Source organism: Pteropus alecto, unplaced genomic scaffold (genome assembly GCF_000325575.1).
Source record: "Pteropus alecto unplaced genomic scaffold, ASM32557v1 scaffold164, whole genome shotgun sequence".
Lineage (NCBI taxonomy): Eukaryota > Metazoa > Chordata > Mammalia > Chiroptera > Pteropodidae > Pteropus > Pteropus alecto.
Window position 1 is genome coordinate 15,026,475 of NW_006439568.1, and position 26,320 is coordinate 15,052,794.

The following is a 26,320-nucleotide window of genomic DNA, read 5'->3' on the forward strand; positions in this document are numbered from 1 at the left end:
GTCACTACAACATTATTGACCATATTTCCTATGCTACAGTACCCAGCATCCCTGCGACCATTTTGTAACAACCAATTTGTACTTCTTAATCCTTTCACCTTCTTCACCCAGCTCCCAACGCCCCTCTCATCTGTCTGATGTTTTTCTTAAATGGAAGCACTATTCATGAAGAGAATCTGGTTCTGACTGCTATTACACAAGTCCTTTCGAATTTGACACATGTATGCTTTCTTGTGCCATGGAACAGTTCAATTGAGCCAGTCCTTTCCCTCTAGCTTGTTTTTCTAGTCAAATTACTACTAAATCTTTGTTCAAATAATATTTGTAATCTTATTTGTTCTTCACTGAATAGGAAGGCATCATTTATGTATTTAGTCCACCTCTGATCTTGTGCCATTAGTGACAGAGAAGTACTAATTGGTGTCAGTGTAATTATAATCATAAATATGGGTACTGACATTGTATAGCAATAGTCAGCAGTAAGATGGTCATCCAGATGTTTTAGAATGTTTGTATGTTTTTCATACAATTATGAAAATAGGTACAGAAAATGAAAAATTTTATAGAGATCTCCTGAACTCTTGAGACTATTTTTCAATCTCCACAGGTCTGTGTAAAGTAGAGAAATAGTAGCCTTCTCCTTTAATTCTTAGACCAGTGATTCTCAAAGTTTGGTTCCCAGACCAACAGCATCTGGAACACTTGAGAACTTGTTAGAAATGCAGTTCTTGGGCCCCACCCTGAAGTTACTGCATCAGTAATGTTGGAAGTGGGGCCCAGAAATGTGAGCTATAGCCTTTCAGGTGATTCTGATATACACTAAAGTTTGAGAACTACTATTTCAGATTATGAGAAGACGTTGTTTGTGCCAGGATAAAAATAAAAGTAGGGCAATAAGGTTGGGTGTATTCTAGAATATGCATGTGACTTGATGTATATGGCAGGAATCATTTAAACGATAGTATTCTATCTCAACTATATAATCGGACAAGATTCTTACAAGATTAAAGCACCAAGAGGGCAATAATAAAACTAAAATAAGGCTACTATAAAACTGGAAGACAGGGAGCCATGATCTGGACGCTAATTCTTATCCACGAAGATCAAACTGAGCAAGGAGAGAGCAGGGTGAAGAATGTGTGTCAGAGAACAGACTTAAAATCCAAGGAGTAGGAGTTCGAAACAGCCTTCAGTGAGGCCTAGGGGTGGGGCGGATATGCAAGAGCATAAGATGGAAGCCGTCTTCTCTTACAACATACTTTTAGGAGAAATAAATGAAGATTTTTTCCCCCCACTTGCCTGCCTTCTAATCTCTTGCTTTTTCTCACTTTCTCTCCAGTGCATGTGGAGGTGTCAGATGTGGGGTAAAGTGAGTATCTATCCTTATTAAACATTCACTGGAAGGCATCCCTGCCAATCCTCTCCAGATAAATAGCACCAGGAACACACCTGTATAGTTCATTAAGTTGAATTTATGATATATTGAGATGAGGGAGAGAAACTCCTGTGGGATATCTTGGTAAAAGGGTACTAGAGAATACTTAGCATAGGATTTGGAATTATTTTAGGTGATTTGAGGAAGGTTTACAAAAAGCAGGATTTTGCTTTTGATTGGATTCTGTCAGGAATCAGGGGTAGTTCTACGAATTTGTATCTTAATAAATCTTATTTAGGAGGAGGAAAAATAGAACATTAAGCCATAATTGGTAAAGCAGCTGCAGTTACTCACATTATCTGGGAGACGGGGACATTTGGTATTTTGTGCCTGGGACAGTGTTCATGTTTTGTCTGTGCAGACATGATTATGGAATGGTGCTGTTTTTGTCTGGATCCATCCTGGTCACAGAATGGCCTGGTCTGATATTGACGTTCTGTGAAATTGTTTATGTTCAGAAGGAGAACACTCAGGCCTCGCTGGGAGTACTTGGCCAGCTCTTGGACATCAAAGACTGCCTTTCCTCCTCCCATCCCCATGGCTGAACTGGAGTCGACAGAGAGGGAAATTGACACACACTTGGGAACAACGTGGAGAAGTCGTGCTGCTATTGAAAGATTTATTTAACAGGCACATAAACTCAGAGCTTAGGGGAGATAAATATGCCAAAAGGAAAATTTATAGACAAAGAAATTAACAATATGATGACAAATTGCAATAAAATCACACTAATGTTATCAAACTTTTGAGGGAAGGTGGGAGTCAAAGTTTCCTTCTTCATTTCTGTGAACATAATTCTTTTCCAATCCAAGAATAAAATACAGTTCAATTTCTTGTAACTTAATAGTTTGTAAAATGCTTTATATCCTGTCATTAATTTAATTCTCATGGTAACCTTGAGGTAAGTATTAACATTTTTCTTACAGATTAATAAACTGAGGCTGAGAGGTTTAACAGACGTCCCAGGACACAGAATCAACTTATATCAATGAGTAATAGCAGACTTGACCTCTGATGCTAAATCTTATACTTTTTCAAATAATCCCAGATTCCACTAGAGGAGCCGTTTTTGTTTTCTCTTCTCAACTAGTTTAAATAAGTGGAGCCAATATCTACTTCTTGGTTCACAATAATAGTGGCCACTTACATAGCACTTCCTGTGATTCAGGCACTGTTCCAAGCATTTCACATATGTTGCCTCTTTTAATTTGTTCTCCTTTAGATAAGTGTTCCAGAGGATTAAACTGAAGCATAAAGGATGAAATTAAAGAAAAAAGAGATAACTTGCACAAGGTCACGCAACTAAGGAGCAGTGCCAGAATTTACCCTCAGGAAGATGGTCTTTGATGCTCATGATTTTAACTGCTGTGATTTCCAGCCACTTGTCTCTTCCCAGTGCTTATCCAGTGGGTGATTAAGTTGCTTCTGGGGTGCAACAGTCATATATATCTCTAAGGTCTCTTATTGTTCTTTGGCCATCTCATGTCTTCCAGGGTTCACTTGCAACAAGAATAGCCTCTCCCTTTATTAGTGCTTCTTGCCCTTTATTTACAATGAGAAAAAATTTCAAGTTATTTATCTGAATCCTGGCATAAGAGAATGGGGGCGGGGAGGGGGAGAGAGAGAGAAAGGGAGGTTTACTTTTATAATGTTTGAACCCTCTTGCTCTTACCTAATTTTCTGCCCAACTTTACACTCTTTGGTGTTTTCTCTGTTGCAGTTCCCTGTTCATTCCTGGCTGTCATGGCTGAACTCGACCTTCCTGATTTGGACTCTGTGATCACTAAGATCTGGGCCTGTACTCACTTCCAGGTCCTGCCCTCCTAGCGGCAGACCACAGGATGCATATCCTATAAACACATCCTTTAGCATTTCACTTCCCACTTATTATGAGCCACAATCCAGACCCTAAGCCCAGTAACGTCTTGCTCCTCTGCTCTGACGGGTTCTCCAATACCCTTTGCCTCCAGCAAACCTGTCAGCTTTACTTCTTTCTCTACTATCATCACTTACATCTTCGAAGAAGTTATAGCTGTGGCAGTTTCCTCTCTGCTTCTGCTTTTGCATCATTATAATGTTTTCCATACAGAAGCCAGAAGGATCATTTTAAAATGTAACTCTGCTCAAAATCCTCTAAAGACTTCTAGGAAACTAAACATAGAATCTAAAACACGTGACCTTCACCCCAGCCTCCGGAACCTGATGATGTCCACCGGGCTCCAGACACACTGGTCTTCTCACTGTTCCCTCAACACATGCCGAGAATTGTCTTGCCAAAGGGCTTGTGAATTTGTTGTTCTTCTGCTTATAATATTCTTCTTCCAGATATTTCCATTGCTCAGTGTCTCATTTCCTTTAAGCCTTTCCTCAAAAATCACCGTATTTGAGAGATTTTTCCCTCATGGTTCTATCTAAAATAACACCTTTGTCACAATCTCTTTATCCTGCGACATAGTTGCTCTATCACTATTATATTGTATATTTATTGCATTTTATTGTATGTTTATTCACTTATGTGGTGATTATTCCTCTTCTCTTGTAGAATTTGGGCACCAGCATGTCATGAACGATTTCTCTTTTACTCTCCACTGTCTCTGCAGCACCTGGAAATGTGTTGGCATGTAGTAAGTGATCAAAAATTATTTGTTGACTAAATTATCAAAAAATTAGTGGAATAAGATCTTTTTAGTTATTTTTTGTTTGTTTCTGACTTGGTATAATACTCTGACACAACACTTAGTGATGTCTTTACTTCATTTAAACTACTATACATGGGACTTGATGTTACAAATTCCCCTCTTTGTGACAAGAAGTCAGTCTCATTCCCCAGCAGTAAGTACAGCACTGGCTGAACACTGACTTTTGTTGTCACGCGTACCTGATATGAATCCCAGATCACTTAACTCACTGACAGTACAATCTGTAAACTTTAGTTCATTCATTTTTATGGGGAAGTCTTTATGATATCTATTTCATCCTATTCTAAAGAAGAGTGAGTGAAACTATACTTACAGGGGATTGAATGAAACAATATATACAGCCTGTAGTAAAAGTTCAATAAATACATCTGTGTTATTAGCATCATGAGTTCTTCAGGGTGAGTTGGGGAGAAAGCTCTATTTCAAACTGTTTTGTAGAACAGAATTTATGTCTCAAAGAAAAAAGAACAAGTAATTTTTCTACAGTAACTTGAAAAAGCAGACTCAAAGATGCTATATTTGATGGTTGTGTGTTCGTGTGTACGTGGCAAATAGAGGACTAAGTGCTATTCTTGACTCTACTAGGCAGATATGACTCGACCTTTGTCATCAAGGAACTCTTATAGTTTAGGGAGAAAAACAGGTGTGTAAACAGAGTACAATATAATATAGCAAGTGCAAAAAAGGATATGTTGTATAATTATAGAAAGAGCATACAGGAAGGAGTTATCAACTCTCTATATAGGAAGGCTTCAATATGAAGTTATTTCTAAACTGGGTTTTGAAGGATGAATAGGAGTTGTCCAAATAAACAATGGGAAGAGGTGGGGTAGGAGGAAAGAGTTATAGCCATAATTCTGATCATAATTAAAACCACAGAATGAGGATATCTACTTCTAGCAGTATTGTGGACTAAGGTACTTTTACAGCACTCTCTGCCATAGGAAACACTTTCAAAATGTTGTATTAAGCTCATAGGAACATATGGGAAATCTTGAAGGGCCAGAAAATAAGAGAGAATGGGGAAATCACAGAAGTGGATGAACATAGACATGGAAGTTAGTGGTGCCCTGGGGATAAAAAAAAAAATCTTATTCATAACCCAGAGTTTAATATTACCGCTGGGTAGAAAGACTAAGTTTGGGATATGTGATTCTATCTTAGACAGTACTCACATATTGAAAACTGCTGAGAAGAGCAGAAGACTAATTCTAGAGATTATCTTTATATGCAAATCTCTTTGCAAAAAAAGTAGAACTGAATATGGATAATCAACATAAAATAAAAATGCTATGTGATTGAGTGTATATTCAAATTTCTGTCAATACTTTTGAAATTATATTGGCAAGTACAAGAACTAGAAAATATGAGAGAATATAACTAGTGAAGAATAAAAATTGTAAAGGTAAACTAAAACTAGCCTAATAGTTCTAGTCCCCAGTCACTGTCGGAAGCTTGGATAGTAATGAATTTGTATCATAACGCCATAGCCTTTTGCTAGGAATGAGAACCCTTCCAAAAGCTAAGACAAATAGTAGTCCCCAGGATAACTCTCTGAAGCTGTACAAACAAACCCTTTGAGGAATTTCCATAAAATACTAATGATGACTGCAAAAATAAGGAGTTATTTAGAACCCACGGAGGAATGTAAATGAAAATAAGTAAAATGCTGTCAAAAGTTATAGAAAGTAGCTTCAGAAGTAAGTAATCAAAAGAGAGAAGAAGAAAATCTTTGAAGAATTTTCATATTGCAACTGAATGTATGAGTTTCACAATTAACTCTTTTTGAAAGGAAGGTATTCATTCATTTGTGTTGACGTTCATTCACTTAATAAACATTGAAAGCAAGTATGTGCCAGATACTGTGTCAAAGGCTAAAGATGCAAAAATGACTAGAACTCAATGTCTCCCTGTACTTCTGAAATTGATGGTAACAAATGATGGATTACAGGGCTGTGGGATAAAGAGCTATAATAAGATACAGTGGTGACACATACATCCTTGGATGATGAGTGGGGAGGAAAGTATATTATCTTTTTATGGGAGAGAGCTGTATGAACTGAGCTTCCTCTCAGCAAATATGTTTAAGTGTGTACTATAGAATGATGAAATAGAGCCACCCTCAAGTCTCTATGAGGACTAAATTAAATGTATTGATCCCAGGGATGAGTGTCTGCTTGTTCCCACAATCTTCCTTTTATTTTTAAAGTGGAGTGCACCAAGTCAGAGAACAAAGCCACATAATTCCTGAGCCAAGGTTAAGAAACTGTCTTATCCCTCAGTCACAGTGTGTCCTGCACACTCTGTATGCACCATTCACCCCAGAGAGGATTTTGAAGGGGAAAACCTGGAGAAGATATAGCTTTGGGGGCTTCAGAATCCCTTTCTAAGCTTTATAAGTAAAATTTTATATGATTTATATTTTTATCTATGTATTTTCATATCTATGTATATTTGAGCCAATATGCAATATGACAGCAAAATACAAATATATAAAGACATATTCAGGTGTATCAAGGGAGTAAGCTAACTGACATGAATTTTTGGACATGAATCTGTTTCCATTCATGTATCTTCCTTCGTGTCTAGGACTGCAGTGACACAGAGATTATAGAGAAATAACTGCTTTCGCAAGGAGCTGCAAAGAAGGCGATGATTAAGAGTTTGGTATCCAGAACCTGCGTAGCTAGGCAGGGCCACCAGCTTACTCCTCAGGAACTTCAGATGCAATACTTAATTTAGCAAAGCCTTAGTTTGCTCATCTGAAAAATGAGGATGTATTGCAATTTTTCCTTCATTATGTTTTTGTGAGAACTACATGATGCTTGCAAACAGCTTAGTCCATGTGATGACAGCGATGATGAGGCAGAGCCACTTAAGCTACAGGATTAGGGCCTGACCAGGGGACTCCCTTGGTCTAATGGCTCTCGAAGTTTCCAGCATATCACATAGGGGCAGGGCTAGCTTCATGGGTATATGACCTGTGCAGTCCTATGGGATTTCATCCAAAAAAAGGCCTCCACACTTGGTTTAATGTTCTGATGTCGCCATCTTAACATGCTTAGTTTTTAAACAAGAGTCCTATGTTTTTATTTTGAAATAGACCCTGCAAATTATGTAGCTGGTCCTGTCTGGGGAGCACTTAAAAATCACAGTGCCTGAGCCCCACTCTATAGTAATTAAATCAGAATCTGTGATGCTGGGACCAGAGAGTCCTCTTATTTTTAAAAGTTCTATAGATAAGTCATATGTGTAATAAATTTGAGAACCACGGCCTTGGTTTTCTGGTTGATTCCTAGCAGTCCAGGGATTTTTTGTTTTTTGTTTTTTTTGCCTCAGCAGTCTATATAACTTTGGTGGAAGAAGGCTTGTTTTTAGATATGAATTCTTTTTTTTTTAATTAAATTTATTGGGGTGATATTAGCCTTGTTTTTAGATATGAATTCTTTTTTTTTTTTAATTAAATTTATTGGGGTGATATTAGTTAATAAAATTATGTAGGTTTCAAGTGTGAGATTCAATAATACGTCATATGTATATTGCATCATGTGCGAGATTCAATAATACGTCATATGTATATTGCATCGTGTGTTCACCACCCAAAGTCAAATCTCCTTCCGTCACATTTGACTTCCTTGACTCTTTTCTTCACGCTCCTCCTCTTTTCCCTCTGGTAACCACTAAACCTATTGTCTGTGTCTATGAGTTTTTGTTTGTTTGTTGCTTTCAGTTTTATATCTCACATGAGTGAAATCATATGGTTACTTTTTCTGTCTAACTTATTTCGCTTAGCATGATTATCTCGATCTATGCACGTTGTTATGAATGGCAGCATTGTATCTTTTCTTATGGTTGAGTAATATTCCATTGTATATATGTATCACATGCCCTTTATCCAATCATCTATTGAAGGATACTTCTGTTGTTTCCATGTCCTGGCCACTGTGAATAGTGCTGCAATGAATATCAAGGTGCATATATCTGTATGGATAAATGTTTTCAAATTTGGAGGTAAATACCCCAAATAGGGACTGCTGGTCATATGATAATTCTATTCTTAATTTTTTGAGGAAAACCTCTGTACTGTTTTCTATAGTAGCTGTACCAATTTACATTTCCACCAGCAGTATATGAAAGTTCCTTTTTCCTCCACAACCTCTCCAACACTTGTTATTACTTGTCTTGTTAATAATAGCCATGAATTTCTATTATAAGAGAATTAACACATATATTCTCCTACTTTGAATTATGTCTAGTACTAGGCTGCACACTCTTGGATGCCCACCAATACGACTCCTTGATGACTGGCTCTGGTGTCAGCCCAGAAGAAATGTGCTCTCTTTAATCTGAAAAATGGGGGGGTCAAAGTGACACATTGTATGATTATGAGATTGTTCATATTAAATGCTTAACAGAAAGCCTGACACATATGTATTTAACAACTGTGAGCTATTGTTAATGTTATGATTCCTACAGGTTGTTTTTGGTTTGATTAGAAATGGGATCCTTTGATGACCTCTAAGACTCTTATCATGAGAACACAAAATACTTGTTTCAAAGTCCATATTTAGCTATTCCTTAGAATATAGACATATAGAAGGCATTTAGTCAGGGGAAGAAGAAGCAGAGTGGCTTAAGGTAAGCCACATCACAGCATAGAGATAAGTTGTAAATAATTTTCTTATCTTGCTAAGCTGTCAAATTATTGAAATGTTTTGCAAAGCAGCATCTGACCCTGTTTCTCAGATCTTCCTCTTTTAAAGGAGACATGGCTAATTGGAAGAGAAAAAATGTTCACTCCTTATGCTCTGATGGTATCAAAACATACCAACTGTCCTCTCCTCTGGCCAATAAAATCTCTCCATCATCAATTAATGTTCTTACGTTTGTTCCTTAATCATTATTGATCATTATTTTTTTTGTTCTGATATTTTTCATTTTTTAATAGTAAAAAGGCAGAAAGAATACTACATGTTACTTTATTCAGAGCTTCAAATACTGCTGTGATGCAGATAAATAGTTTTAAGCCTTAGAGGGGGATGAGGACAAAAAGAAATGTAGATGTAGTTTTAAGGCATAAATATACATACCACAAACTTACAGCCTTAATTTTGTAGTTTGAAATTTTAATTTCCTAATTTCCTCCATTTGAGGGATTACATGGCATTTTGCTAGTAGCACAGTGGGAAAAACAGTTATGAATGCCTTTCGGTGGAGAATTACAAAAAACTGTGTAAATACTAATTTAATTAGAATTCCATGAGAAAGCCAAAGGCCAGAAGTCATTTATCTGCCTGACACCTGGTTGACGTGTTTACTTGGCATGGTGGCCTAACAGCCCTTCAGGACCCCTTGGTGAGCGTTGACAAAATCACACTGAAGTTGCGGCCCTATCCTTGACCGGAAGAACTAGAATCTTTGGGGATGGGGTCTGCGGCATCATTTTCCCCTCTTTTAAAACAGACTTTATTTTTTCAGAGCAGTTTCAGGTTCACAGCAAAATTGAGCAGAAAGTACAGAGAGCTCCCATGTACCCCTTGCTCCCACATATGCACAGCCTCTCCCACTATCAACACCCTGCACCAGAGGGGACATTTGTAATAATCGATGAACCTGTATTGACACATCATTATCACTAGAAGTCCATGGTTTACATTACAGTTCACTCTTGGTGTTGTACATTCTATAATTTGGGTAAATGTATATAACAAATGCCATATATGTCTCCAACAGTGTAGTATCATACATTTTCACTGCCCTAAAAATCCTCTGAGTTCTGCCTATCTCCCTGCCAACCCTTGGCAATCACTAATTTTTCTACTGTCTTCATAGTTTTGTCTTTTCCAAATGTCATTTAGTTAGACTCATACAGTATGTAGCCTTTTCCGATGCTTCTTTCATTTAGTAATACCTATTTAAGAGTCTTTCATGGCTTTTCATGGATTGATAGATTGATAGTTCTTTTCTTTTTAGTGCTGAATAATATTTCATTGTCTAGAAGTACCAGTTTACTTATCCATTCACCTGTTGCAGGACCATTTGGATTGTTTCCAAGTTTTGGCAATTATAAATAAGCCTGCTATAAACATCCATGTGCAGGTTTTTGTTGGGTATAAGTTTTCAACTCATTTGGGTATATATCAAGGAGAACAATTGTTAGATCATATGGTAAGTATGTTTACTTTTGAAAGAAACTGCTTGACTGTCTTGCAAAGTGGCTGTATCCTTTTGTATTCCCACTGGCAAGAAATGAGAGTTCATATTTCTCCACAAGCTCACCAGCATTTGGTGTCAGGATTCTGGATTTTGGCCATTCTACTAAGCATGTAGCAGTATGTCTTTATTGTTTTAATTTGCTTTTCCCTGATGGCATATGATGCAGAGCATCTTTTTACATGCTTATTTGCCATCTGTATATCTATATCTTTTTTGATGAGGTGTCTGTTCAGGCCTTCTGCTTATTTCTTAATCAGATTGTTTATTTATTTATTTTTTTAATTGTTGAGTTTTAAGAGTTCTTTGTATATTTTAGATAACAATCCTTTATCAGATATGACTTTTGTAAATATTTTCTCCCAGTCTGTAGCTTGTCTTCTTTTTCTCTTGATGGGGCAGCACATTTTTAAAAATTAGTAGGTGATTTTAGTATGTACCAGAGTTGAGAACATGGAGCCCCTGCCAGAAGTAAGAAACGTTCTTATAGAACTCACAAGGGCTGCATGCTTTAAGGGTTTGAGAAAGTGCAAAAGCAGTTTTAAAAAACAATCCTATTTGATTCTGGTTGAACTGTATCTATAAGCAAACAATACTGTAGATGTTCGGTTTAAAAAGTACACACAAACATACCTTCAACCACGTAGGCACAAGTAAACCCTTTGTCATTAGAACTTTCTCATGCTAAAAGCAACTTCAAGGCTTCTAGCTTTGTGGCCCTAAGCTAATTCAGTGCAAAACAATGTGGCTTCTTTTCTTCAGTTGTCTCTTATAATTGGACTTTCTTCATTTAGCTCAGTTCTTTGGCGTTCCCCTCGCACACCTGTTAGACCTGGAAGGCAGCCACATTAGCTTTCCATCATTCCCCAACTGAACATGGGGAGTTTTCCTTCATTACTGTCCTTGCAAGGCAACTCGCCTGCTACTCGATGCTGCCTTTAGATGCCTGAGGGACCCGATACTGCCCCCACAAAAATGAATGTCTATGTTCTGAAAGGGACCTCTGCCTTGAATCTCTACTTTTAGAAACCTGCCTGTACAATGTAGAAAGAATTGCAAATGCCTCCATTACGATAATTCCTAAAATTTTACGTCAGTTTAGAACCTGCCTGCTTTTCTTAGGTGTACCATTCTGGCCCCTGATTCTGAAACAAAATGGTCCCCTAAATTACAAAGGCAGCTTTTCCAGCCTGACTCTATGTCAGGAGTGACTCTATAAAAGCAGAGTGGGAAAGAGAAAGGACAGAGGTAGGAAGTATTTAATTATTTAATAGTGACTCAGAGTTAGCTTCCGATATAAATAATCTGAATTAACCCTATAGGAAGTCTCTTCTTCAGCCAGTAGCCTGTGATCCTTAGTTACATGTGTCAGATTAGTCATGCCTTTTCTCAGAAATCTCTAATGGTTACCCCTCTCACTAAGAAGAAAGTCCAAAGTCTTTATCATAGCTCACAAAGCTATATGGTCGGTGTGCCCATTGGGCTCTGCACCCCAGTCTCCTGCTGCTCACCGAGCTTTGGCTGCATTGGTCTCCTAGATGTTCTTGGGACACACCAAGCACTTCAGTTTTAATTGCCATTTCCTGGTGTGCAAGGCCTTTCCCCAAAGGTGGGCCCCTATCTCTTTCTCATGGAGAACACATGCTGACCCTCTCTAATTAAAACACCTTCCCTATTCACCACTCCCACTCTCTCTCCTCTTACCCTGCTTTATATTTCTTCAAGCATTTATATCCACTTGATACATCATAGAGTCCTTGGTGTATTGTCTGTCTTCTCCCACTAGAATGCAACCTTCTTTATAGCAGAGGCTTTGTCTTCTCCATGGTTGCATTTTCAGTGTCTAGATCAGTGATTATCAAACCTACACTGGTATCAAGTAAAGTTTTAAAACATGCGTGGAGGGATCTTTCAAATGACACCTCTTAGCAGAGATCTCTCTTTAAAACGCTAAGGACAGCTGTCTCACATTTCTACTTGAATGTCTCAGCATGTGAATAGATTATAAACCACAGTCGGGCAGGGACTTTATCTATTGTTTTGTTCACCAGTTTCTCCTCAGCATTCAAAACAGTGCAGGTCTATTGCCTGTGCACACTCGGTCGTCCCCCCCGCCACCCTATGTTTATGTGTGTATATGTATACGCACACACACACACACACATACACATATATATTTGTTGAATAAATGTTCACATTGAGCCTTCTCCCATCCTCTAGCTCAACCATAAACCTGCTATTCAATCTTGACTTCTCCCTATTCTTCATCTTCTACATTAAATCATGTATCAATTCTTGTGCGTTGTATCCCATTTATATCTGTGAAATTTACACACCTCTCTCTAATCCTATGGCCATTACTTTAGCCTAGGCTTTGCATATTTCTACAATATTCTTAGTCAACAGAATCAAAGATTATGCATTCTGGAAAGAGAATTAGAGAACCTCTATGGAGTTTTCTTTAATAGAAATAGTCTTTAAATTTTCAACTTTGAGAACTTTATGGTATGAATGTTAGCTATTTTAATATAAGTCACGGATTAAGATTATTTTACGGTAGGGAGTCAGGTAGATATTTTATGAACACTTACATTTAGGTTGTATTGTACATGAATGAAGACAGAATGCAACACACCATCTGACCTTTCAGCCTATTGAGAAAACTGGGGAAAAAAATCCCCTAAAACTCTCCACATAAAATGTGTGTTGAATTTTCTGAAGCTCAGCAAGAGAGAGCAAAGAAGCTGACTTCCCAAAAGGCTTTCTCTAAATTTTACATCATGAATCATTTAGAAAGAACATTTGTTGCACCTAGAAATGAACTAGTGGGAGCAAAAACATTCACCGGAAAACAAAGAATTTGAACCTATGTCACAGGCAGTTTCACAAATAGTTTCTAAGCCTAAAATAAAAGGAGATTAGATTCAGTGCTCACAGTTACCAAACCAAGGTCCTGTTGCATCATGCCAATTTTATTGTTTTTGTTCCATTATGAGCTCTTCTCTTTAAAATTTCCTTGAGGGAAACAATCAGGATGGAATTCCGAATGTCATTCTTATTTGACTACATGTCACCCAAAACTCTAAAGTAACCATGCATGTGTATGTGTTTTTCTGAACTGCAGTGACATTGAAAATTAGAAGACCACCTTTTTAAAATAGATTCTTAGTGGTATTATCAGGTAATAAAAAGGCAGAGGCTTTGCAGTCAGGCCTAATTTGAATCCTGTCTGCCACTGATGAGCTGTGGGAATTTGGAGTTATGTCCCTTCAACTGAATGGAGTTGCTTCATACATAACATGGGGGAACATAACATCTACTTTGTAGATTTGTCATAAAGAATACATGAGTATTTGATGTGATCATTACAGAGCAGTCCTAAATGTTTTCCCTTCCATCGTCACAAACTCCAGGTCAACTCTCATACAGTCCCCTCATAAATATCCTAGAGGGCAGGACAAGAACACAAAGTGTTATTGATGGAAATGCACCTTGCAGTGGTCCCTGGACCATGTGAGTAGCCACTGTCAAATTCTGTTTTCTGATGAATGGTGTTTCAGAGGGGATCTTGTGTACTTGATAATCAGCTTGGAAGAAAAAAGTTTACCAACCTTTCGTTTGACATTTGATTATTCATAAAACACTAAATAATTAAGTGCTAAAATGCCAGTTATTTATTGACTGACTTCTATGATTCAGGCATTTTTTTTTACAATATTTCATTTAAACCTCAAAACAACTAGGCTTAGTTTGTATTTGTATCACCCCTAATTTAACAGAGGGAAGCCCTAGGATGCAGAGTTGCCTATAGCGAAAGTAAGTGGCAGATTCAGTGTTTAAACCCAGGCCTGTCTGATTCTAAAGCTGGACACTTTTCACTTTACTACTCTGCTTTCCCAAATCATGCCTTTTTTGAAATGTGTTAGTGTTTCGAGGCTACAGGATTATTTAACACATCTTAATCTGTATTTTCATATTATAATTTTAAGAATTTGCTTTCCTTTCCTCCCTTCTTTGTTCATTTCTAACACCTACACATTTTCTTTTATTACTTTAAAGACTTGATTCCAACTTAATGTCTAAATAACCTAAACTCACACTTGTAACTTGTATTCCTCTTTCCAGTCCTATCTCTCTCCTTTCCTTCTCTCCTTCCTTTGGTCATTGCAGTTCATTAAATATTATAGATATATGTACAACTATGGATGTACAGAAATGTATCAAAGAACCCTAGATGTCCAGTCAAGAAATGATACTAAGACAAACATGGCCTCCTTCTCAGTTTTACCCATTACTAGCTCTAGCCATGCACCATTCATCTTATAAGACAGGGACATGCATCTCTAAACGACAGCCGCCTGGACCAACACTTCTTCCATGTATTCTCCATGGTCGGGGCATGTCTGGTCTAGGTCAAGAGTCAAAAGGCCTTCTAAATTTAGATGTCTACCCTATAAATGAAAGAAACGATATCTAATAAGTTGGCAGCTCTTTATTCTTTTTTCCTCTACAGAAGCTGATTTTATCTATTCTTTTATTTGGGAAAATTCACTAGCCATTGAACTAGAGCCTTTGGGGTTTATTTACGACATAACACACGAAGAGCTGGAAAATACTCTCACTTAGATCACTAGAAAAGGGACAAAGGTAGAGAGAAATGAGAATGGAAAAGAATCAAGGGTTAATATATATAAAAACAGCAATGAAGTGAAATAAAATAAATTTCAATGAAAATGGATTCCCATGGGTATATGTGTTCTGATTCTGGACTAAGTATTTTAGAAAAAAGGAAAATAATAACCTTTTTAAGTGAAAAACAATTAAGGAAAATTTTATATAAAAATTTTAAGAAATTAAATTTAGAAAATTTTTTCTCTTGCCCTTTTCCATGAGAATGTCTAACTAAAGTGATTTATTTGGCTTACTGGTTCCAAAGATTCTTATTCTTTATCTGTGTTTGGTTAGAAATCTGTCTTTATGTAAATATGGCCTATGGGATAATTTAATGAGGTTATGTAGAGTGAACAATGTTGAGCAATGTTATGTAGAGCTTCTTTATGCTGCTATTGATGTCTTAAAAGTATATGCTAAAGATTAGGTATACTATAGAAGTGCATACCTAAAAGAGTATATCAAAGAATACACAGACAGTAGGTACATGTGAAGGATATTGCTCTAGCTGGTAGCATCAACTTATTCTAAAAATGAGGAAGGTCACATATTTTATTAGAGTAAAATCCTCAAATACCATGACACATACACAATAGTTATATGCCCCATATTTCAAAAACAGTCCTCATTCTTGTATCTTCTGCTGTCATATGAGATACCATGTACATGTATGGCACATGTCTCAAGTTTTAGATTAGGAAATATTATCAAAGTATACATGGATAAAACAACAAATAAAACAAACAGGAAGAAACCTACAATAAAATCCATCTACTTCCTGTTTATAGGAGACCCACCGAGGAAAAGAAAATCAGGATAGAGAAAGGCTAGAAATAATAAGATGACAAAAGATGTATAAGGAAAATATTAACAAACTAAAAGAGAATGTGGTGGCAATATTAATAGAGAAAAAGTACACTTCTGTGAATTACTATAATGTATCTTTATGGGATGGAAGAATTAAATGAGACAAAGAGATATTGCATAATTTAGAGGACAGAGAAATTTTATACCAAACAAGCTAGGCCTGTACGCATCTAAATTATAGCTATAACATATATAAGGCAAAAATATTAGAAATACAAGGAGAAATAAACACAGATATGGTTGTTGAAGAAAAATTTAACACACCTTTCTCAGAAATTAATTGATAAAGAATAAAAAAAGATATGGCAGATTTAAATAATATAATTATCAAACTGAGAATATATAGTCATTTTATATACATGGATAAGGAAAGTCACTGAGAAAAGATACTATACATTAGTCCACTAAATATAAAAATTATTTTAAAAATGGATATAATAAAGAGTATGTCACAATGCAATCGAATTAAAAATAAAGAAATTTATAGCAAAAAGAATCTAACTACTTAGAGATTTAATTCTTTCTAAAGAAATTATAGCTTGAAAATAAAATCAAGAGAAATTGAAATTTATGTTATAAGCAAACACAAGTGAGAACATGATTTGAGCATAACCCTGATATCAAAACTAGGTAAGAATAACACATAGGTACATAACATATATATTCAAAGCTTGTTAGACCACTAACACTGAAGATGTATTTTTTTATTTATTTGAAGATAATAAGATGGGAAAAAACAAAAATAATAAAAAATGTTAGTTGTCTACAAAGTTAACCTACAAAACTGGTATCATTTTCTATACATCCAAAATAACCAATTTAAGAAGTCAATGGAAAAGAATCCTGTTTATAAAGTTCTTAGAAAAAACAAATAAGTGTTCAGATTCTATCTGAAGAAATTGTACTACTTTAGTGAAAGATAAAAAAGGAGACTTGTATAAATGGAAAAGTACACTATATTTTGGCATAGGAAGATTCAATATTATAAAAGTTGAAAAACAAATTTATTATTTGATTTATTTTTAATTAAAATCACAACAGAAGTTTCATGGAATTTGATATCTGGATTCTAAATTTTTCTGTAGGAGAACATGCTCAGGAAATTTGGTAAAAGAAAAACAAGAGGAAAATAGAACCCCCAAATTTCAAAATAAGCCATAAAACTGAAGTGATTAAAATAATGTGATATTAGGACAAGATGGGGAATCCAGAACCCATCCTGTATATATATGTAAACAATCATACCTGATTGTTATGAAACTTTTAAATATTAGGATGTCAGCTCAAATGAAGTGTCTCCCACACAACTGTGAGAGAGGAGTCATCTGAGTTTCTGAAGGCTGATGTCAGGGCCTCACCTAAGAGGAGGTGTGACTGTATAAACAGTGTATATGATAAAAAGGGCACTTCCCATCATTGAGGAAATAACAAATTATTTAATTAATGTGTTACCACAATTGACTTTCTATTGGAAAAATTATTTAATCTCATTTCTGTCACTATATTCTAGATATGTCAAAATGCAAAACTAAAAAAAAATAGTACTAAAGAAAAACAAGAAATATTTTTATTGCCTTGACATGGGCAAGACTTTCCTAAGCAAGACAGAAAACACAAAAATTATAAAGAAAAAGAACAAGTTTTACAACTAAAGAATTAAAAACTTTGTACTTATAAAAGATATCGTAAAGCACAAATGACCAAAAGAGAGGAATGATAAATGACCCAGTGGGAGAAAATATTGCTACGAATATAACAAAGAATAAATATTTAAAATATACAGAGTTCTTAATAAGCAGTAAGAAAAAACTCAATCAATGCAAAAAAATAGACAAAGACCATGAAAAAGCAACTTGCAGAAAAGACAGAGATAGCATGCACACACGAGAGAATGCTCAGCTTCATTAGGATTAAAGGAAATTGTGATTTGAGGTAATGTGATTTATTTTTTTGACCATCAGTTTAGGAAAAACTTCAAAGATTGATATATACAGTGTGAGTGAAAGTATAGGGAAATGATTACTTTCATGTATTATTGGTTGGAGTAAATTATCTATAGTGTTTTTAGAGGTCAATTTAGTAGTATTTATGAAAATTTATAATGCATATGCCCTTTGACTCGGTAACTCCTTTTTTAGGCATATATCCTGTAAGATTGCTGGGAGATGTGTGTAAGAACATAGTCATGATGATGCTCACTGAAGCATTGTTTGTGATGGCAAAATGCTGGGAACAACTCTGCTGTCATTCACAGATGCATGTAATTAAATCATGATACAGTCATACAGTAGGATACTATGCAGTTGATCCATGTTCATCAATTTGAATAAATTTATGAATCACCTCTAAAGAGATTTTTAAAAGTTAATTCCCAAGGTGTCATGAGGAATATCTACATATACAGACTTTAAAGATATAGCATTATCTTAAATGATAAAGATCAGGTTACAGAACTACATGTTTCATAAAATATTTTTTAAGAAAACAGATCAAGCTATATATTTGTTCTCTTTCTCTCCGAATGCATTGAAAAGACTGGAATACATATCAAACTATAAATAGTGGTTAATTTTAGGCTTTGAATTGAGATGAAGAAACAGTACTTTTTAAAATTCTATGTGATTCTGTTATGTTATTTTTACTCTATACTTTTTTTACTTTTTTTTACTCTATATGCTTCTGTTGTTTTATTTATGTTTCAATAAGATTGTGTTCTCTACTTAATTATTTAATTTTTAGAAACAAAGATAAATTTAGAAAAAACCTATTATTCTAGGATATATTTTTATTCTTAAAAGATTTACCTAGGATGGGAATGGTGGCATTTAAGAAGCAGACCAAGCCATGCTTAATTTAATTATATCAACGTAAAATGGATTTTTACTCAAATCATTATGTACAAGAGAAAGTCAAAGATTCTTTGTTAGCTCTTTGAAGTGTTATTTGTTACTCTAGCTTGCTATAAAATATTCAGTTACTCATTTGCCTAGTCCATGTAGTGCTATGGACAGAAAAAGTTCAGCATTCATTTTGTCTCATATGAAAAGTGCCCCATGAGAGAATTTAATAGTATGAGCCAAGGTACCTCAAAATTCACTACAGATTAGGGCCCAGGAACAAATTACAGGAAAAGAAAAGAAAGTTTAAATTCCATGCAAGCCTATCTTTCATTTTGGCATAAAAATTAAAATATATAATTCCTAACTTAGAGGGCAAGAATTAATATCTCCTTTTTACAACTGAAACAAATTTAGAAGACTTCAGTGAATGATAAATCTGAGTAGTTTATACTGCTAAGTGGTTGTTTATGTTTTTTTTTTTTTTTAATTGGTGATAAGACTTACCAAAACAGAAGGAATAAGGAGAAGAAGTGAAATGTACTGAAGAAAGATGTTTGTACTGATCTGGAAAAGATTAAGGCCAAATTAAGTGAGTAACAATTCACATAGTAAGAATTAGGTTATATTGATAATCTAGTCAGATTTCTCAGGGTAGGCAGGGTTAACACTGGTAGTGGTGTGGTGGGGGGCAGCTATCAACATGCTGTGATGGCTGGGGGCCAAAGGTCTGCCTGCCCTAAGGCGTGTCTTCTTGCATCCTTTCTGAAAGTCCTCTTGGAGTCACTTGTATTGTCATTGCTTCCAGGTGCATCTGTCAAATAAATTAATGGCTCATTGAATGGTGTGATGCTTTAATCTCCTTGATAAAATGACATTTTATTTGAATGTGAGTGTCAATGTCTAGTGGCTCTAGGGCAGGGTCAAGGATCACCCTGTGAAGCAAGTTAAGGTGGTTAATATTCGTAATCGATGGATGGGTAATGATTAAGTGGCAGAATAAGGATTCAAACCTGTGTCTTCAGAATCTCAATTCTGTTCTTTAGGATTCTTACACCACATATTCATTCCTTTCCTGAAATATCTTAACAATTTTTCTGCCAATTGACAGTCTAGATATTTGTCATATTTGTTTTTAGTTTGTGCTTTTGCCCATAAGGTTCCCTTTTCCTAAAAATGTATTTTTCAGCTCTTTTCTCTATCTTAAGATTTTACCTATTTCAAGTACCTTTCCTAAATGTTTCCTCCTTTGTAAAGGCTGTTTCGATATCTTCAGAAAGAATTTATCATTTAGTCTACGTAATTTCAAAGCACTTTGCAGATCTCTAGATTAAAAAGCCTATTTCTTTGTAGCTATACATATATTAATTCACAACTGAGGATAGGGTGAACTTGATCTAGCACAGTGCCTGGCACAGGTAGGTAGTTAAATAATTATTAAATAATAAATGAACTTTCATTATCCTTACATTCACTGACTGTAATTGGCATGGGTCTATGAATCAGAGAATGTGTAATCTAACTCTCAGAAACTAATACTTAAAGGCAGCTAATACCTGAAGGCTTTATAAACTGAAATCGTTGCCTTAGATTACAAAGTCTGATTTTAAAAAGTCGGCCTTTGGAGTCCAAGAGGCTATGCTTTAATCAGATCACATTAATTCTTCCAGTTGGTAAAGTAGATTTTAGCTTGAATAATCATTTATTCATTTCTCTACAGGGTACAGCTTAGACTTGGATATATGCAGACTGTTCGGTCATTCAGATTTAACTCTATTTTTAATGCTGGAGTTTGCTAACATATTGGGGTCATAGATGGAAACCTAGATTGTGTACCCACAGGGGGTTCAAATTCAGGCATGTCCAGCTGTGTCTGAATGGCCGATAGGGTAGAGTCACCAGCAATTGTTTTTTGGAGGATGATCTAAAAGCCACATTGTAAGAAGCTCATCCACGATGAAGGAGAAGTTGACAAGTGAAATCTTGGAGTGAGTACAATGGGATATTTTGAATTTAGCAGGAGTGTGACTTTTGGCCCAACACTACTGGCATCAATTAAGTAATCTACGAACTCAGACCATGACCATTTTTTCTTTTTTATACTACAGTTACTCCTTCAACAACACAGGGGTTAGGGGCGCCAACCACCCTGGCAGTCGAAAATCTGCTAAAACTTAAGTCAGCCCTCCACAAATGCAGATTCCCAACTACCAGTTGACCCTTGAACAACGTGGGTTTGAACTGGGCTTGTCAGGTCAATTGAATGGCTAGGGTCAATTGAAAACATCCGCGTATATGTGGACCGGCGCGGTTCCAACCCTCGTTGTTCAAGGGGCAACTGATGACAAAAATAATTTTTAAACTTTTAGAAATTTGTTCTCTAAAGTTGCTTGAAATATAGAGGAGCTCCTGCAATTTTCTAAGTGTGCGAGTTACTCCCAGGTGATTCTTGGGCCATGGCTCCTCTCTTTCCTACACTCATTTCCTCATAAAAATAATCTCCTCACATGGCTACTAAACCAAGGACTGCTGGCTCTAGCTACCTGACAGTCATCATCCCTTCCTCCTTCCTACGCACATCCTGATTTTGCTCAGGTAGCCATCCCTGAACCAGTCTACATGTAATAGGAAACAGAGTTCTCGGTACCTAGGGTGGATGATAATTATCCTAAAGGAATCAGCATGTGGCATTCTCTGGGTGACCGCTACTGATGCAGAAGTGGGCTTCTGACTTTAGTTGGTTCAATCAGACTTATATTCCATTTTTGAGCAAGAATTTCTGTCTCTCTCTTTGTCTCTATCTCTCTGTCTCTCTCTCTCTGTCTCTCAGTTCAATCAGACTTATGTTCCATTCTTGAGCAAGAATTTCTGTCTCTCTCTTTGTCTCTGTCTCTCTGTCTCTGTGTGTGTGTGTCTCTCTCTCTTTCTCTCTCTCTCTCCTTTCTTCTAGATGTGAACAAGAGACTATGTTGCTGTAGTTGCTGCTGGCAGCCATCTTGTGACCAAAACAGAAAGGATCTTTAGGATTAAAAAATTACTCTAGCCAGCAGAGTAGAAAGATAGGAAAATCTGGGTCCCTGATGTCTTAGCTTAAGTCACTGAATCAAATTACCCGGCAGTTGACTGCTGTATTTCCTGTTATGTGAAATAATAAAGTTTTTTACCGCCTGATGAGTTATGGCTTCTGTTACTCCAACCGAAGCCATACCAACTGATATATTATTGGTACGTCCAATTAGGAAGACTAAGAACACAAAATTTGTGCTACTTTCAAACAAAACTTAATCTGACTCAATTATTTACATAATTATTATCATTCCACATAATAATTAGATATAAAAGATAAAGAATACACAGAATAACTCATTTTCCAGGGAGATGGTGGGAGGTGACGTGGAGAAATAGGAAGCGCACCTTGTTCAGAGATGTGGAGAGACACCTGCACTCCTGATTTCTAAGAAAAGGGCTACACATAAATTTATGATCAATAATTAGCTCCCAATTAGAAAAAGCCAGGCACTGTCTTGGGCACTTTTCACACAACTGGAGTCGAGCTGTCATTACACAGCAGATGTTCAGACCTGGTTCTGTTGGTGGGGGAGCTCGCCAGTTCTGAATTGAAAGAGCGGATGGAGTACTTGTCCTTCATATTCTGCTTCATCCAATGTATGCACTTAGATTCCCAAGATTCTCAAGATTAGATCTCTTAGCTCATCAGTCTTTCCCAACACACATGACCCCCAAAGGGCTGGTTCCAGAGGAATTTCGAAAATTAGCCACATTGAGAGTCAGAATCAGTTTTCCATGCAAATTCTTAGGCTCTGATGTTAAGTCTCCATCAAAAGCTAGCTAGGCTTTTTGTCAAGGTAAATTTATTTCAGGTGCCTGGTTACTGTTTCTTGCTAATGAAACCTGATAGGAACAATCCCAGAAATTTCTGTCAGGTCTCCCTAAGTTCTCAGCTCAAGAAACAGCGTGAAGGCTGTGATTCCCTGTCTCCCATAAGTCCTCCGCATTCTTAGGTAACTCTTCTTAAATCATGACTTGAAGAAGTTACAGAAGGTTTTGTTTTACACGAATCTAAGAGCGCTTACTTTCCTACGCTGGAATAAGCAAGGGGTTTGCTCAGGTGATCTTCGCTTCCTAAAGAATTTTTAAAATTTACATAAAAACGACACACCCAAAGTATATACATGTATACATCCGTGTAAATTCAGATCATTACACAAATGCTGTATCTTTTTAATGGTCCCATAGAATTATAAGAATATCATAATTTACTTATTCTTCTAATACTGAATTTAGATCATTTCTAATTTTTTCTCTTGTAAATATATATTTTCTTGCAATGAATACCAGATACATAAGTTGAAATGTTCCTATAACTTTTTAAAAAATTTAATTAAATTTATTGGGGTAACATTAGTTAATTACACTATTTAAGTCTTAGGTGTACAAGTCTATAATACAACACCTGCATATTGCATTGTGTGTTCACCACCCAGAGCCTAGTTTCCTTCTGCCACCATATATTTGATCCCCTTTAAAAGGCTTTTCAGACAGAAAGACTGAACCCATGGAAACTCAGGATCAGCGTAAATAATTTGGGGACTATTTCCCACTGCTTACCCCAAGATGAGCCTTGACCAATGCCTTGCTACATTTCTGCCAGCTAGACATTGGGGTACTCCTGGGAGTCCAGCCCAATGATGTTCTGCTTTCTTTCTCAGCCTCTTTTAGAATTGACAGCTTGCACCAGCCCAGCTTTCTAGTGAAGCATGAAGAGGTGAACTCACAAGGGGTTTAAACTGTCCAGACTAGGATGAGAGTTATAGGCAGGATGAAGAGCCATGCTGAGGCTAGGTAACTGAAAACTTTCACAGCACAGATCCCACAATTTTCCTACGCATGTCTTAGCCATTCTACTTTGTTTTCTCTTTCTGACCCACACTAACATTTCAGTGACTGCACCTGAGCTGCAAATTTCATTCATTTTCATCTTCTATTTGCAAGCATCTGGGGTCCTATATTTGACTGAGCTGCATTGGCTTCTAACTCTTCTAAACTTTCTTGGATCTCCTGGAGACCCAGGTGCCTCTCCGGCATCAGGCTCTCTAGGTAATGAAGAGGCTGTGTTGCTCAGGCATTTATTCAGTCATTAATATTCATGGAAAAGCATAAAGACAGTTTTCTTAATTACAGTACTTGATGCTGCAATGTGTCTCTCAATTTTCTATGTGTGGTTTCATCTGTGTAACAGGCGCCTCTGCATGAATTCAACACTTTTAATTGCTGGGAAATTTTCTCCAGGAGAGGTAACATGCAAAGAGGGAAATCGAATTCCAGGAAGCCATTTAAAGGATGATTATTTGACTATGGTCTTGATAGGTTCGGGGGGCCTGGATGAGTTGCCGCTTTGTGATTTGCATGTACAAATCAAAATTGATCTTCTGTTTGCATTTTTTATTTGCTAATAAAAGTTCTGTTTTGTATTTACCTACCAGTGAAGATTTAGACCTCACTCTCTTTGGAGATTTGTGAAAGGAGGGAATGAATAATTTGATGTTCTCTAAAACATGGAGAAAGAAATGCTGCACCCTTTCACCATAAAAGTGAATTTGTGAATCTATCAGTTAACAGCCATGGATTGTGGGGAAAGTGGAGTGTAGGCCCTGTGGCTGTCATCCACATGCGCTAGAAAAATTCAGCAGGTCTAAGTTTGTCTCAGACCTTGAATGCTCTGCGAGCTCAAGTCACTCTGTAGGATTTTAAAGGAACAGCTGGAAAAAGAGTAAATACCACTGAATATATTTGCTTTTAGCATCTTAACTGCTAAATCTCCCTGTTTTATTTCGAAATTCCACTTTTATCAGATGTCATTTGGTCAGATTAAGTGGATATTTTTCATTTTAGCTATTTATAGTCTAATGACAGCCAACTATGGTTTTTCCTGGCTCTGCCCTCACTCATCCCATCTGAATGCTTGCGACTACTGCTGATTGATAGTTGGTCTGAAGCCATGATCATGTCTGATGTTGGTTTTAGTACTTGTTTGGGGAGAGTTGAACTCAAATTCAAAGTAAGCTCAGGATCCCTTGGGTTTTCTTTCCTTTAACATTTGGTTTTTCAAGTCCCAGAAAAAGAAAGTAAACTAGCATGTCTACTTTGTTCCTCAAATTTAATCTGCTTTCAAGACAACCATAATTTTCACTGAACCTGAACTGAGATTCTGTCTGCTGCTCTGGTGGGCCAATGCCCTTCATTGCCTACACTCATGAGTTGATTTGAATTGATGGAGAAAAACATTCCAGAGGCAGAAGTTTTGTGATGAGTGTCTGAGAGCAGAGATGAGGGGAGGCAGAGGACAGTGAGGTGTTTTCCCTTAGCTTTGAACTTAGGCCAGATCTGGTCTTCTAGCAAAAGAACATTTGCAGGCAGAAGCTGAGAGCCTATTTTCATAGGAACCATTGCTACATGCAGAACATAAGCAGTGGTATACAGAACAAGGTTATTATGAAAGGTGATGTAAAGTAGAAAAGAGAGACACATTTTACACGGAGCAGGGAAAGAAGTGCAGTTCTTTTAGGCAATCTGAAAGTTCAGTATCTTTTCAAGTCAAAAGAGATGGTTCTGTGGGTACAGCTGCATTATCATGGTGGGAGCTGGCAGCCATGGCAGCGAGGAGATGCTATCCTCTGGTGGTTTTGCATCATTGAGGGGGCAGAAGTTGAAAAACAAGATAAGACATTGTGATACACAGTCCTCAACATTGTGATACACTCCCAGGTCTGTAAGAAATAACCGAAGTAGAGGCTAAGGCCCTCTGGTTATACAGGTGGGTTGACCAGCCAGTGAAATTGTGTGCTAATGTTAATGTGACTTCATTTATGTCTGAAGATTTTAATTTACTTGGAAACAGAGACAGTGTACTCTTGCCTTGGGGCACTTTGAGTTAACATCAAATTATTGGCAGAGGAAAATCACCCTTTTGGCTACATTTCCATTATTTCAGCATATTTGTATTTGATGTCTTTTTCTAAAATCTGATGAGAAAGACTGTTCTATTTTTTTGTAGTTGTTGTATCAAAAATAAGAGATTGGAAAAAGTGGTATCCTTTTAGAGTTGATATAAACAAATGTAAAAAGGTTTATTTTATACACCCATAATTAGAGTTTGACCTCAGAAAAGCTAGTTAGAAATTATTTTAATCTTAGCATACATGTAAGTTTGGTTTTATAATTTAGGGTGGTTTTAATTTTGTATGACGTATGTGTATGTGTGGGGAAAATGATATACTTTAATGTTGCTAAAGATGATAATGTGACCCTGGAGTCTGGAGTCTGGTATTAGGCTGGAGCAGGTTTCCGTCTCTGTGCATGTGCCTGAGCCCTGGGCACATTGCAGCATGGTTAGGGCTCCTAGACAAGCTTCCAAAGTCACACTGTCTGGATGTGAATGATTGTTCACTCTCTGCAGGCTGTGTGGCCTTAAGAAATGGAGCTATCTCTCTGAGTCACAGTTTCTTCATTTGTCCTCAAGTGGGGAATAATAATAAGATTTTATGGAATGGTGTTGAAGACCAAGTGAGATAATCCGT